At 38.8% G+C, this 16,971-nt stretch overlaps 1 protein-coding gene across 2 annotated transcripts in view; it reads left to right on the forward strand.

Moving 5' to 3' along the window:
- The window catches only part of cdk16 (cyclin-dependent kinase 16), a 46,894-nt gene that overhangs the window by 740 nt on the left and 29,183 nt on the right, over positions 1-16,971 (forward strand). The gene's annotated exons all lie outside the window — the stretch shown is intronic.

Below are 16,971 nucleotides of genomic sequence, written 5' to 3' on the forward strand. Positions count from 1 at the left end.
CTTTAAAGCCAGCTAACTAGCTAACCTGGCTAACGTGTTTATTTGTGCTTTACTGTGGATTAATCAGCAGTCTGACTGCAGTAAATGTTTTATTTCAACAGGAGTATTATTATCTTTTATTTATGGCTTGCTTTGAGAATAATCTCATCCTGAAGGAGGCGTGCGTTTTTATTCAGTCAAGTTGTGCTCTCTAATAATGTCATATTTAAATAACCTCAGGGAAAGTGATATATTTATTTAGAGTTGATGATAATTATAGCCACTTTCTTAAACGCTTTCTAATAATCAGACATGGAATATTAGCTAAATATTTCTTTACTAGAAGCATTATCGATAACGTATTGTACTCTGGTAATGTAACTTGTGGTGACAGCGTGACGTCACCCATTGAAAATATGATGTGCTGTTATGTAAGGCACGTTGCAGTTGAGAATCTATATCATTGTATTTATGGTATCCAGGGGTAAGGCTGGACTTTAGTCCAAATGTTGGGTCCATTTCGCATGTAGTCAAAGAGACCATGAGGATGTTTCCAAGCTTACCTTGATTTTCCAGAGGGTACTCAAGGTAAAACCACGTTTGGTGCACATGTTGAGTCAAACTGAAGGAATGTGGAAGGAGGAAGAGATATCCATTCAAACACTATCACAATATTGTGCAAGAAGCAAAATATTGTGTCATTCAGGGGACTGTCATTTGTTTTGTCTTGTCAGATGGGCCAGAATGTTTGACAGTTGTCAAGAAGAGCTGGTCTGACTCAGCATGGCATGTTTTGGAGATGTGGGTGATTTGTAGAAAATGATCAAGTTAAACATAAGAGTGACTGATGTCTTAGGAAAGAGTCTTTAACTTTGCTTTTATAACCCAACTAGCACTAGGCCTATACTAATGTACTCTAATCTGATTGGCTGGTGCTATGCAATTTCTGGGACTAAGACATGTTTACAAAGTACCAGGTTGATACAGTGCTTTTAAGGAAGATCTAATTGCTAGATTTGCCAAAGTTTGCCATCTTAGTGGCATCAACTCTTTGAAAATTACTCTTAATAGTAGCTAAGTTATTTCAGAGACTGCAAAATGTTATTTTTAGTGATCGACCAATATATCGTTGGGGCTGATAAATCGGCCGGTATTCTGACTTATTTAATTATCCCTTCGGACGATACATTTTCCTGTTTATCCTGTTTATTTAAGGACACGAGTGTGCAGAGAATGGCCTGCTTTCATGTGAAGCATAGTTTTTTGTTTCGTGCCATTTTACTACAATAACAGACCAGTGTGCAACACAGTCTCATTTAAACGGACCACATATCAGAGCCGCGATAGTCGGCTCATAATCTTAATGTTAAAGTGCTGCCGTGTTTCACTCTCCCTCTCTCTTCTCATCAGTTCCCTGTCTCGTATTATGATAAATAGGCAAGTATCAATAAAACAAATATCATATGCCGTCTTCAAATATGCAAATTCATCATTTAAGCAGCCTTAATAAACAAACCTCACAAAACTTGAGCAAATCCTTTGTCCTATGAGAGCTCATATTTCTTCCTTTTTTATCACTTCTTCTTTCAGACTCTCATCAGCATTTCCCTGTATCTTTTAACTTTCTTATCTAATGCTAAAAAGGCAACTATCATACTTCTCTCATGTACCGTTTGCAAATATGCAGATTTCTTGTTTAAACAGATGTAATTCACAAACCTCTCGAAAATCCAGCCATTTCTTACCATTGAGCACTCATCTGATAATATCTTCCACTGAAGCGCATATACTATGAGCCAGAATTAAAACTTCCAGATCAAAAGTTCTTCTGATACAAAAATCATGATAATCCGAGCAGGTGATCCAGACCGTTTAAACTGTCAGGAGAGTGCTGCTCGTGCTGGATCTGCACCAGTGCATAGGTGCAAATTCAAAGTAAAAGCACTTCATGTGGGCTATGAGTAAATGTCATATTCACGGCGCGCTGTATGTACAATTAGTTTGATACAGTCTTTTGTAAGAAAATGCGATTACTAATGCACACATGCCACCCATTGTTGCTGGACTAGTGTGTAAACTGTTATATCCTTCTGCCTAATATATTAACAATTTATTTGTGCAAACAAATAAACAAAATTTGATGACTAAACAGAAATCAGAACAAACCGCTATCTACCTTTTAAAATGCAATCTTATTTTTTTTAAAGAGATTTTTTTTTTACAAAGTTTAAGTTTTGTGTGAAGTTTATGCTAAATAAGAGTCTATTAATATGTAGCAGTTTTATATTTGTTATTTAATATATTAAATTGTATGATATATCAGTCACCCTGCTCTCTGGATATCGGCATCGGCCATTAAAAATCCAATGTCTGTTGACCACTAGTTTTTTAAAATAAATGTTTTACTTGCCAGTCAATTACTGGGGTATAATTAATTTAATAAAAACCCACCCCTAAACATTGCACAAAAAAAGCTAATTGTGTTTGGTCGCTTTATAGATGGTTACTTCCAGTCTAAGTGGGTGGTTCTTGGCCAGAACTAACTGCAATGTGGATCACACTTGGGTTTGCCATCTGTACTGTATTAGCCTGGGAATCCTGTATTTCAGGGGTGACATCCTCAAGGGGGGCCCCTTCCCCCGTCACATGGTGGCGTCCCGTATTTAAGCACTGAAAATGCTCAAAACGTCCCGTATTGAAGGCATCATGTCCTGTAGTTAAAGGAATCTGATTCCGGGTTCAATAGAAGTTAGTTTTCCTTTTTAAGTGCCTCACTATAACTTCAATTTTATTTTATTTTTTATGAGGGACAAGTCACAATAATTTTTTATGGTAATCAACACTGTGCCACAAATACTGTCAACTGAGCATAACTTGTACTGAACCCAGAATATTCCTTTAAGTGCTAAAAATTCTCGTTTCCCATATTAGTGTGGCGCAAAGTTAGCAACCCTAGCCAGACTTTATATCATAGTCAAAAGTCTGGCTATGCAAGGTATGGTTTTCTATAGATTGCTTGTTTAGGAGAATTAGGGAGAGTGCTTGACCTTTTGACTTCTGTGATGAGAGTAATTGGCTTTGAAGCAGGACTTGAATAATTCCTGGGAATGTGGATTGCTTGCAGAATTTGTCTATAGGCAAGTATTTTGCCTACATGATCTTATACCTCACTGTAGCTGTTGGCTCTTTTGCCAAAAGATTTACCGGCCCAAGGCTGGTTGTTGATTATGAAATGAACCATTTTTTCTGAGTAAGATAGCTCATGCACCTATCTGATAATGTGAGCAAGCCCATAATGCCCCAATGAAAGATAGTGTCCAATTAGAAAGGAACCTGGAAGAGCAGGGGGATTTTCGAGCCCTGGCATGTGTCACTGGTATAATAATATTGATGAAGTGCTTCTGGATTACTTGTCAACCACCACAGAAAAATAACAACAATACACACATAGTTGTGCTCCGAGGCTGGCTGATGCGGTGCTGTCTGGACCTGGTGTTCCAGAATCAGTCTCTATGAAGGTCACCACCGTCAGTCTGTCAACTTGTGTTTGGATGCGTGTCAACCTGGTTGGAGGAGGATGGCGGGGTCTGCAGCTAGCACGAACTGGTGCATTGTTTAAGCCTCTCACACGGTCTGGCTCATCCAACTGGAGACTTATATCTTTAACAAATTGGGAATTAAAGATGATGTTTTACAGGAAACAGGCTGCCTTCTACCACTTGGCTGGGCAGGTTTGGAAACTTGTCCACTTGAGTTTGGAATTTTGTGCTCGCTGTGGATTCAATCAAGCTGTCACTGTTAGTTGTCCGATCCACACAAAGCTCGTATTGACCCGGGGGAGTAAATAAATGACCCTCATCCTGTGCTGTATTGATATGGGTCAATTAAAGAAACATTGTGTTTCTGAAACCACACCCTGCCAGTCTTTTTGTTTTATAGTGGAGTTCCAGTTAACACTGGCCAAAGTATACTTCAGTTTTCCGCATGCCGGTATGTCTTGTGCAGTGCGCGTGCCAAAAATAGTTTGAAAAACCAGCACATTATGTGTGGACTGTCCACATGCAGCCTTGTTTTTCTGGACAGTCTGCATCTTTGCGCCTGCCGCTAACTGTACAAAGTATCACAAAGCAGTCGTAGTGTGCATGCGTCAAACGTGGGTGTACGGTGAAAATAGTATACTTTGAAAGGCTGACAGTGGGCGAGCAGGAACAACACATGGAAAAATAACGTTTATCCTGTCTTTTAGAAGGCAAGCCCAGAGTCTGTTCACTAACAGTTTAATCAATACTGCACACAAAACTGGAAAGTATTTTCTCAATCTGGCAAGCTCTTTATACAGAGATGTGTTTGAGGCACTTGGTAGCTTGTTAGCAGAACTGTATATTCTGCTGTGTTTTGAGTTATGTCTATGTAATAATCAGTATTTAAATTCTTTTGGATCTGCACAAAATCAGATTACAAAGTCTGCACACTTTATCTGAAATTTGTTTTCATTTCATGGAGACTGCTGCGCCATTACTTGATGACATTTTTTTTCTTCAGTCTATTATTGTGCTATCCACTACCTTATATAAACCCACTCCTATACGTCAGGTCAAACCGAAATGAACTGTAGTTGATTGCTTTATATGTTGCCAGATAGTCTCTCTCTTTCTTAAAGGGATAGTTCACCCAAAAATGAATATCCTCTCATCATTTACTCACCTTCATGCCACCCCAGATGTGAATTACTTCTTCTGCTGAACACAAACAAAGATGTTTAGAAGAATTACTCAGATCTGAGGGCCATACAATTCAAGTAAATTGTGGCCAGACATTTGAAGCTCCAAAAATCACATAAAGGAAACATAAAAGTAATCCCAATGACTTTAATGATTAAATGTATATCTTCAGAAGCGCTAAGATCGGTGTGGGTGAGAAACAGATAAACATTTAACTACCTTTATTTTTAACTCTAAATTTCCACTTTAACTTTTACATCTGAAAGTCAAATGTGGTGCCTGTTTAGATTCACGTTCAAATCTGATAATGAAAGGCTAGGTTTAGAGTAAAAAAGTACTTAAATATTGATCTGTTTCTCACCCACACCTATCATATTACTTCTGAAGACATGGATTAAACCACTGGAGTCATATGGATTGCTTTTATGTGGCCTTTATGGGATTATTGGAGCATCAAAGGTCTGATCCCCATTCACTTGCATTGTATGGACCTACAGAGCTGAAATATTTTTCTACAAATATTGGTTTGTGTTCAGCAGAAGACAGTAAGTCATGCACATCTTAGATGGCATGAGGGTGAGTATATGATCAGAGAATTTAAGTTTTTGGGTGAATGAAACCTTTAAGCGGGTGGTTCATGGCCAGAATAAACTGCAATTTGAACCAGACTTTTTGCAATATTCAAACATCTATGAACAGACACATTACAGACACATTGTAATAATAATTTGCCATTGACAAATAAAAAAGCCATACTATTGACATTACTTACATTGGCATACTTGCATGCTCATGCAACTGAAAACTGTTAAAGATACTAAGCAAAAGTTACTTTTTGTAAATTAATCTTTCACCTACCTACAGTTGAAGTCGGAAGTTTACATACACTTAGGTTGAAGTCATTAAAACAAATTTTTTTAGCCACTCCACAGATTTAATATTGCCAAACTATAGATTTGGCAAGTCGTTTAAGACATCTACTTTGACACGACACAACACATTTTTCCAACAATTGTTTACAGAGAGATTGTTTCACTTTTAATTGACTATATCACAATTCCAGTGGTTCAGAAGTTAACATACACCAAGTTAACTGTGCCTTTAAGCAGCTAGGAAAATTCAAGCCTTTAGACCTTTAGCCGATTAGCTTCTGATAGGAGGTGTTCCTGTTGGTGTATTTTAAGGCTACCTTCAAACTCCGTGCCTCTTTGCTTGACATCATGGAAAAATCAAAAGAAATCAGCCAAGACCTCAGAAAAAATTGTGGACTGAAGGTACCATGCTCATCTTTACAAACAATAATATGCAAGTATAAACCCCATAGGACCACGCACCATCATACAGCTCAGGAAAGAGACACATTCAGTCTCCTAGAGATGAACAGTGTTTGGTGTTAAAAGTACAAATCATTCCCAGAACAACAGCAAGGACCTTGTGATGATTCTAGAGGAAACAGGTAGACAAGTATCTATATCCACAGTTTAACAAGTCCTATATCGACATAACCTGAAAGGGTGCTCAGCAAAGAAGCCGCCACTGGTCCAAAACCACCATAAAATGACAGACTACAGTTTGCAAGTGCACATGGGACAAAGATCTTACTTTTTGGAGAAATTTCCTCTGGTGTAATGAAACTAAAATTTTACTGTTTGACCATAATGACCATTGTTATGTTTAGAGGAAAAAGGGTTAGGATTGCAAGCCGAATAATGGCAGCAAAATGTAATGTGGGTGCTTTGCTGCAGGAGTGACTGGTGCACTTCACATAATAGATGGCATCATGAGGAAAGAAAATTATGTGGAAATATTGAAGCAATATGGGTCGCAAATGGTTCTTCCAAATGGACAATGACCCCAAGCATACCTCCAAAGTTGTGGCAAAATAGCTTAAGGACATTAAAGTCAAGGTATTGGAGTGGCCATCACAAAGTCCTGACCTCAGTCCGAAAGAAAATTTGTGGGCAGAACTAAAAAAGCATGTGCAAGCAAGGAGGCCTACAAACCTGACTCATTTACAACAGCTCTGTCTGGAGGAATGGGAAAAAATTCCAGCAACATATTGTGAGAAGCTTGTGGAAGGCAAAACATTTGCCCCAAGTTAAACAATTTAAAGGCAATGCTACCAAATCCTAACAAAGTAGAGACAGGAAGGACAGCTGATTGTCCTCGCAGTGGCAGACCACGTGTAACAACACCTACACAGGATCGGTACATCCGAATATCACACCTGTAGGACAGGTACAAGATAGCAACAACAATTGCCCAAGTTACACCAGGAACACACAATCCCTCCATCAGTGCTCATGCTGTCTGCAATATGCTGAGAAAGGCTGGACTGTGGGCTTGTAGGCCTGTTGTAAGGCAGGTTTTTACCAGACATCACCAGCAACAACGTTGCATATGGACACAAACCCACATTCTCTGGACCAGACAGGACTGGCAAAAAGTGCTCTTCACTGACGAGTTGCGGTTTTGTCTCACCAGGGGTGATGGTCTGACTCACGTTTGTTGTCGAAGGAATGTGTGTTACACCGAGGCCTGTACTCTGGAGTGGGATCGATTTGGAGGTGGAGGGTCCATCATGGTCTGGAGCGGTATGTCACAGCATCATCATACTCAGCTTGTTGTCATTGCAGGCAATCTCAACAAGGTGCGTTACGGGGAAGACATCCTCCTCCCTCATGTGGTACCCTTCCTGCAGGCTCATCCTGATATGACCCTCCAGCATGACAATGCCACCAGTCATACTGCTTGTTCTGTGTGTGATTTCCTGCAAGACAGGAATGTCAGTGTTCTGCCATGGCCTGCGAAGAGCCCGGATCTCAATCCCATTGAGCACGTCTGGAACCTGTTGGATCGGAGGGTGAGGGCTAGGGCCATTCCCCCCAGAAATGTCCAGGAACTTGCAAGTTCCTTGGTGGAACAGTGGGGTAACATTTTTCAGCAAGAACTGGCAAATCTGGTGCAGTCCATAAGGAGGAGGTGCACTGCAGTACTACCACACCAGATACTGTCTCTTGATTTTGACCCCCTTTTGTTCAGGGAGACAGTGTCCCATTTTTATTAGTCACATGTCTGTGAAACTTTTTCAGTTTATGTCTTAGTTGTTGAAACTTTTTATGTTCATACAAATATTTACTTATGTTAAATTTGATATATAATATAATCATTGCTAAATATAATCAGTTGAAAGTGAGAGGAACTTTTTTTTTTTTGCTGAGTTTGTTAATAGTGATTTATTTGCATTGTAGAGGGCTGGTACTATGTGAGACTAGCACTGTGTTGACCTAGAAGGGGCCCATAGACTGCTGTCCTTCAGACTGCTATCCTGCAATTCTGTCTTGATGGTCGACCACTGTGGGCAGTAATGAAGACATATAGAAAGAGTCTTTAAGAGTCATCATCAACTCTGTTTTAAGTACCATTAAGATTCTCTCAAGAGCAAGAAACCGCCCATAACCCAACCCAGACCGCTGCAGCATGACTCTAGGGCCACAATCACTCACCAGGTCATGAATGGAGCCAGTGTGGTGTGCAATATTGATGCAAGGTAAACAGGTTATGCTCACGTATACGTAGCAGTGTCTTGTTTGTCTTTGATTACTGTGCTGATAGAAGAATATCTACTAGATTCATCTAGCAATTGGTGCAGCTGATATAACATGCTGCCTGGTCAGCTGCTCAGCCACAGTGCAATATATGACCATGGTTTCCTATTCCAGTTAATGAAATTGATTGTTATTCAAAATTATGAGTCATGTTGACATCTGACAAGGAGTTACGTTAATGGAAAATTCTCTATTTACTTTTTTCTTTTTTAACAATGACTAATAATTCCAAAAGCTGTCTATGACCATCATTTTGATTGAAAAAGAAACAAGAAATCAGTTTAAATTTAGTGCATCAGTCTCTCTCGCTCTCACTCCTCTCTCTCTCTCTGTGTGTGCGTGCGTGCGCGCGCCCTGTTTATTGCCTAGATGTGTTTGAGGCGATCTGATCACAAGTTGACAGGGTCATCGACATTTACACCTGGTAATATACGTCTCTTTTGAGCACTTGTGTTGAGATTTTGAGTAGAGGGTTTCTGATTTCATGACTATATACTTCAGTCATATATGTCGTTGTGATACTGCATGATAATACATTTAAAAAACAAAAAGAAAGCTAAAGTTAGCTTTCTTTTTGTTTTTTAAATGTATTGTCATGCAGTATCACAAATAAAACTGATATCACATTGGCATAAACTAAGTACTTAGTTGAAGCACCTTTGGCAGCGATTACAGCCTTTTTGGGTATGATGCAACAAGCTTTGCACACCTGAATTTGGGGATTTTCTTACATTTTGTCTGCAGATCCTCTCAAGCTCTGTCAGGTTGGATGGGGACCATTGGTTGACCACGATTTTAAGGTCTCTCCAAAGATGTTCGATTGGGTTCAAGTCCGGTTTCTGGCTGGGCCACTCAAGGACATTCACAGAGTTGTCCCTAAGCCACTGCTGGCTGTTTCCTTAGGGTCGTTATCCTGTTGGAAGTTGAACCTTCTGCCCAGTCTGAGTTCCTGAGCGCTCTCGACCAGGTTTTCATTAATGGTATCTGTATTTTGCTGCATTCAGCTTTCCTTCAATCCTGACCACTCCCCCAGTCCCTGCTGCTGAATAACACACCCACAGCATGATGCTACCATCAACATGCTTCATCGTTGGGATGGTATTGCTCAGGTGATGAGCGGTGCCTGGTTTCTTCTAGACATGACGCTTGGAATTCAGGCCAAACTGTTCATTTCATCAGACCAGAGAATCTTGTTTCTCACAGTCTGAAGGTCCTTTTGGTGCTTTGGTATGTGCTACAGTATGAAGAGAGGCTTCTGTCTGGCCACTCTGCCATAAAGCCCAGATCAGTAAGTTCTGCAAGTTTCTCCCATCTCCACACATGATCTGTTTAATCTTTATTTATGTTATGTTGTTTTTCCGGAAATAAAGTTGCAACTGAATATGTCTTGACAATCACGTTGCTCTAAGAAAAAAAAACACGAAGTCACATCTCTGTATAAATCGCACTGACAGAGATTGTTTTCGCCTGGGAGCAGGCGCCACAGTCCCAACTTTCCTTCATCTACTCAAAATAAGACACAATCAGAAATGCAGATCTCTATGCTTTGTAACTCTATGCTTTATACAAATAAACAGTATGCCTGTTGTATTCATTCATTAATGTTAGAGACTGTCTATCGGTGGACATTTCTGATATTTGAACCCTCTATACTGTGCTTTAATTATCCGGTTCAATGACTGAATGTTTTTCCTACGAATGTGGTGAAACGTAGAGTTTGTTGGAAAAATAATGTTATTATTTATTTTAAAATGTATGTTTAAACTGGTTGAATAAAGTAAAGGCAAAATATTTGAAATTGGCCTCTTAAAAATGCTTCTACCATCTCTATGACTGATGTTTTCATCAGTTTGAGTGTAAGCATATGTGCTTTAGTGTGTATTTGCATTTGAATGGCTGATATTATTTGCGTATAAATCATAATTCGCAGGACCAGATGATGAAAAAAACGTGACTTAATCAGGAAAACACAGGTAGTCATAGAAATCTTGTATATGTGGGAGTGCTATGAAAAGGAGTTTATAATTTCATTTCATGCATTCACACTGGCAGTTTAGTTCGAAACAGAGCATGGTTCGCATGAAAATTGTACACAAAAAAATAATGACACCACAATGACATACAAGTACAATCAACACTATAAATACTGTCTGTCTATCCATCTATACACCTTATAAAGACTATTATAAGTTATAAATATAGGATATAATAGGAGATGACTGTGGCGATAACTTCACCTTGGACACAAGCGTAAGTAAGCATGCAGTGTAAATAAAGATGCAAATGAATTCCTTGCTGTCAGCTGTCTACACAAAAAAACACAGTTTGCGAGCAGCATCAAGCCATCTTCCCCTGGACATCTGATGAGTTACGCCATGAATCGCACATATATGCAGTTGTCGCACACTCTGTTGTGCATAATGGGAACAAAATAACAAAGCAAAAAGTATGATGAGTGGGGTTGTGTTCTCCATGCATGTTTGTGATGACATAAGATGAACGCAAATGGTCCGGGGTTTGATAGAATCAAGTGAATGTGAATCCAGACCCAGGCTGCGGGGGGCACCGGGAACAATTGCACTCGGAATCGGACCACCAGTGTGAAAGCCCCCTAAAATATCCTAAATATTCCCACACCCCAGACTTCAGCTGTTGGCGGGGGAAAATTAAGTTTCAGGCTTTGACATTTCTCTCTCTGACGTGCAGTACATGCGTTTAGCTTTTTAAAATGAAGTGACGATTGAGTGAAACAGCAGGATGTAGAAAGTTAAACATTTATTTGATCAAGTTTATATGATGCTGTGTAAATGTAGCCGATTATCTCTTAATTTAACTGATATTTACAATGGAAACTTTTATTCCTTTACTTGGATTTTCGACAATAAAAAGTAATGCGTTAATGATTTAAGTTATCTCTATAGAGAATATCTGAAGATGAACATGTCCAGTTTGTTTCCTAATATCTAACATCATCCAAACAGAATTTTAGTAAGTCTGAAAATGTTTAGTTTAAAAAAACCTTTATTTTGACTAGCTGTTGGTTAGAAAGTTGGGCTTAAATGTCTTTAAGAAGTTTGACTTCCGAGTTAGCACTTTAAGGTAAAACTAAAGAACTCAATCTAGAATTAAAATGTATGTTTTGTGGACTGTGCCATGATTTTGAGGATCGAGAAGCCTGTTGGACTTGCGCACATGCGACAGTCCCGTGAGACACAAATGCACGTGTCAGATGAGAAGCATATTTAAAGCTTCTAAAACGCCAAACACAAGATGAATATCATTGAATTTATATCATTGATATTTTCAATGCCGCAAATCCCACTCCATGTCTGTAAAATTCTCACGTGAAGCCCTGCCTACTGATAAATACACACACACACACCATGCACATGGATACTTACATATCGCGATATACACAATATGGCAAAATCTCTATCGATTCACACGTTATATCGTCGTCATATCGCCTAGCCCTAATTTTAGTTGTTCTCATTTAGCTGTATTCTCATCTGTGCCAGTTTATGTTGATATCAGGCACACTGAAAAAGTTGTGTAAACCTGTGCATGTGTACATACACTTTTTAAAATTTTCTGACTGGATGTAACTGACAAAATTTCTAAATCTTGTTTTAGTGCAGCTGTTGATAGAGAGGTAGAACTTTCACCCTAGAACTCCTTGGTTTCCCCACATTTGCTTGGTGAGTTAAAAATCTGTTATACATCCACTGTCACGTGGATACATGAATGTAGCCCTTGTACTTATAAAATGAAAACCGTATGATGTATAAATAGTTCATTATGTAATTTTGAATCTTTGTCCATCAGAGTAACAATAATTTCTTGTGTAACATCTGCACCTGATGTCAAGACATGCGGAAGTTCTTTCTTTCAGTCCATAAGATTTACCTGTAATGCAAAACTGTGAATACTGAGCAAAGTGTCCTTTTAACAGTCAAAGTTCCTTCTCAGTGCTGCAAGTCATGTAATTTTACTGTATACAAAGCAAATGGATGTTTATTGTCCTGTATTTCCTGTCATGGTTAAAATTCTGATGTCCAACCTTTCTGATTTTAAGGCTGGCTGGCTCGCTCATCTTGATAAATTAGCATTGGTTTTATGAGTAACATAAATCATAAAGGCTTCAAATGCCCTGTATTGCCCTGATTACCATTGGCTCTATCCTTGTTTATTTGATCAAACTAAATAGCAGTACGAAAAGCAAAGGATCTGTATCTCTGTCCTCTTGAATTTATGATGTGTGTTTTTGTGCCATACACCCCTCAGGGGGGAAAGAAAACACAGATCTCACTATTTCAAGAATGTCAACTATTTGTAGGATTTTTGGTGTTTACATTCCAACAGTTTGCCTTTTGAGTAACCTAAAACCTTTGGACTTTTCACTATACCATGGTAAGCTTTAGATAAATATAACAAGACTGGATGATTTTGAAGGGGGTAAAGACAGGCAAGATCACCAGATCGCCATCCCAGATCTGTATGACTGACTTCTGCTGAACACAAGCAAAGATTTTTAGAAGACTAATTCAACTCAGGATAAAAGTCACACATCTGGGTTTGCATGGAGATTAGTAAATCATGCTAGAATTGTAATTTTTGGGTGAACCATTCCTTCAATTATTCAGCGTCTCATGCAAAATGTATGTATTTTTGAACTTCAACCTTTAAGAATACTCGACACCTGGATTCTGTTAAACTGTAGGCTGTTTGTTGCACTGCATCTAGCCTTTTAGCACAAGAAAGCAATCGGTCTGAAGTCATCATCAGTGCTTGGCATACATCCAAAGTTCAAATGCACAGTTTAATATTTGAATGTGCATTTTAAGCTTACATTTGATGAAAATTTGAATTTCGAATCTTAATTTGACATTCTTAATAGCAATGCTTTGCCAACCTCTCACTCACCTTAGAAGTATAACAATGAGTTATGGAAAGCAACACATATTGTTTATTGAAAAAAATTACAATAAAGAAAAATGTAGTTTTTCCATATACTGAAATATCAGTGTGATGTAATTTTCTAGTACTGTCAGTTGATAATTTTTTTGCAATTAATTGCATTATTTTTCATAGTTTATTGCGATTAATCGTAGCTTTTGAAAGTGTTTAAATTTGACTGTATATATACTTATTTTCCTGTCAAAATACATTTATTTCCTTCTTGGGAAAGAAAACAAAACAAAATGTAGCAATAATGTTTTATTTTTATTTTATTTTCTCAATTTGGAACGCCCAATTTCCAATGGGCTCCAAGTCCTCGTGGTTGCGTAGTGACTTCGATCTGGGTGGCGGAGGACAAATCTGAGTTGCCTCTGCATCTCTGACCACCAATCCGAGCATCTTATCACGTGGCTTGTTGAGCGCGTTACCGCAAAAACCTGGCGCATGTGGAGGCTTCATGCTATTCTCCGCGACATCCATGCACAACTCGCTAAGCACCCCAAAAAGAGTGAACCACATTATAGTGACCACGAGGAGCTTACCCCATGTGACTCTACCCTCCCTAGCAACCGGGCCAATTTGGTTGCTTAGGAGACCTGGCTGGAGTCACTCAGCACTTCCTGGATTCAAACTCATGACTCCAGGGGTGGTAGTCAGCATCTTTACTCGCTGAGCTACCCAGGCCCCCTGCAATAATGCTTTATTAACATTTTCCAAACAAAGCTTACCACTGTGGCTGCATCTGAAAACGTAGACAGCTGACTTGCTGCCAATTTAATAAAAATGAAACGGCTTAACCGACAGAGTTTAAATTAATGGAACTCTTAAGGGAACAGGTCTCAGAACAGTTTGAAAATCACCTTATTTTCATCCTGCCTCTGTATACAGTCTCCGAAAGCTGTATATTCCAGTTTTCAGCTGCAGCCAGTATAAAGATAGAAATGCACTAAAATAGCACCAATGCAAGTAACATTAAACGCTTCCCAAAATCTTAAGTGGGAGGTTAACTAAAGAACTAGTCCCCATAGGTTGCGTATTCATTGCAATAATGTGCATTCAATCTCTTAAACCTCTTAAACCATCCTCCACAATAAAAAAACATCAGGCAGGTTATGGCAATCCACTTTGGATATGGAATTCAAGTGATTCGCGTCAAGGTGTCAAGCGCCACTTTGGTAGGATGCCATTCCGAAAACGACAATCATCTGTTTCTGCTTTTACCACTAGCACTGACCATGTAATGATACTTTAGAATTGTACAGTAATCATTAGCTGACACATTGAAAGCTCATGAGCAAATGGTACAAATTTTAAATAAATTAGCTTTGAGCAGAGCGTCGCCAGACTGTCCACGGGAGAGCTCCAACAAGCTGTGCAGCGGTCCCTCATCAGTGCTGTGTATATATCGTGTTTGGCTTGTAGGTGATGGCTAAGATTTGATGCACTTCTGTGGTAAAATTCTGACTTACAGAGGACGCAAAATACTTTATTTTTTTACAGTTCCCATCTGGGTTTGTTTCTCCATCCCTTGATCATTGCACCGAATAACGGTTGTGTGTCTGGTGTGTATATCAGTCGCCCTATTCCAACCAGTGTTTAGAACTCACACACAGCCCTTTTCCACCCAAATTTTGATGGTTCTCATGCCGAGGCAATCTGGAGCCTATCGTAACCAGCTTTTCCACTGACCTGAGAGCCGAACAGTGACGTAATGGGTTTCTGTTTAATGTGGTTGTTTCACGTTACTACCTCAAACATAATCAAACATGGCGCATCACAGTGTGTTTGTATACAGCTTTTAATATTGTTTTTGAATACATATTTAAACATACAGATTAATGCAATCCATCATTATTACATTGCTCAACATGATTGTCAGAGATGACATCTACGCTAAAGACGATGCTAAAGTAATTGCATTATATTGTATGAACTATAGCTTAACTTGCTAAGTTCTGTAAACTGTTACAGTGGAATCATTATTAACATTGGTGTAGCAGATGGTTTTATATGGATTTTTGCCATAGCATATAATATTATTGATTTAGAATCCCACTGTTTTACTTAACAGATAGCCACAATCTTCCAAACTTAAGTAGTAGCTGGTCAAATATCCCCTTACAGAAAACAATGCACAAATTAAGATGACAACAGTGTAAGAAAAGATAACAAAGTTGTCATATATAACAACTTTCTGAGATCAGCTCGAGAGGACACATGTACATTGCCCTTGTTAGTTAGCAGGCTGGTCTGTGTCCGAGTTCAAAACATCATTGCTCTATCCACTGTCGCTTTTTCCTATGTCTCCTGTACCTTAAGTGTTTTTCAATTTGTTAATGATTTGGTCAGTTGTCTGAATGAAGGCGGCGTGCATCATTTTGTGCTGTACAGAGTATTTATTTCCTTTGCAATCTCTCTCTAGTTTATCTCGGATCTTCATAAATACCATTTCGCAAGTAGAGCTTTTGTTTTGTCATGTTACCCGAACGCTTATGATGTCTGATAACTTTGTGGGTTTTTTATTGTTGTTAGGGCTGGGCGATATGGCAAAAATTGTTGTCACGATAATCTTTTTCATATTGTTCGATATCGATATTTATCACAATATACATTTACACATTGCACTTTCTTTTTTTTATTTCAAAGTTGACAGAAGAAAAGAAGAAAAAATGTATTCTAAACCGTCAAAATAGTCTCTACAAAACTGCACAGGGGTCCAGAGATGGCCAAAGCAGTGGGGTCTGCGGGATCTTTTCCAATTTTACCATCCAAGGCAGCTAGCATTAGCAAGTTAATCCAGTCTGACACTACGTTACCACTGGCGCATTGAGCGAAGCTGAGAGTGTATTCAATTCATTCCTATGAAAGCCGAGTCTGAGCGCCGAACTGCTCGTGTTTTAGAGACAGTAAATATTGAAAATTCCTCAAAAGCGTATCATGGATTTTCTTTATCGTAATATATATCGATATCGTTTTATCGCCCAGCCCTAAATGTTGTTATAGAGTGAAGAAATACTCCTTGCTGCAGACGGTAGCTACTGTTATTGTTTGAGAAAACTTTATCATGGTGACGAAAGATTATCCCACCCTCTGTCCCCTGACATAATCTGTTTCTGCATAGACAACAGCATGCTTTTTGGGCAGGTGTGGAATCAGGTTTTCAGCCCCGGAACATCCTTTTCTGCGGTGGAAATGCGTGTTCGAGAATTAGCACTGGCCCGGGAACCTGAACCCAAACCATGCTGGTGGAAAAGGGCTAACAAAGCTATATAAGATGTAAGATTATAATGTGAAAATTGGTAAATGCTTTAATCATTATTAAGAAAAATGTAATGCCCTAAACATTTTAAAAGCTCTTAGATTTTCTTATCTTAAATACATTACTGGGAGTAAATTAAGAATTAAGAGTACGAGTGGTTTATCAACATAGTCATGATGACTAACTGATGTTCAAACAACTCCACCTCAAACCTATTTGGACTCCATAACAAATATTTGAATTAAGAGCATGTGGTCTGCTGCTTGTTTAACATTCTAAATCTCTTGTAGTGTGGCCCATGTTATCTGCCTGCACAGCAGTAAAGTGTTTGAAATTTTGTGCTTATGTAGAATCCCATCCTGAAGCAACTTGTTTAGTGGGTCATTTTAAGTCCAGAGTCCCAAAGCTTGGATTTGTTGCTCTTCTTTGTGCCAAAGCATGTGAT

Source organism: Xyrauchen texanus, chromosome 27 (genome assembly GCF_025860055.1).
Source record: "Xyrauchen texanus isolate HMW12.3.18 chromosome 27, RBS_HiC_50CHRs, whole genome shotgun sequence".
NCBI classification, from domain to species: Eukaryota; Metazoa; Chordata; class Actinopteri; order Cypriniformes; family Catostomidae; genus Xyrauchen; species Xyrauchen texanus.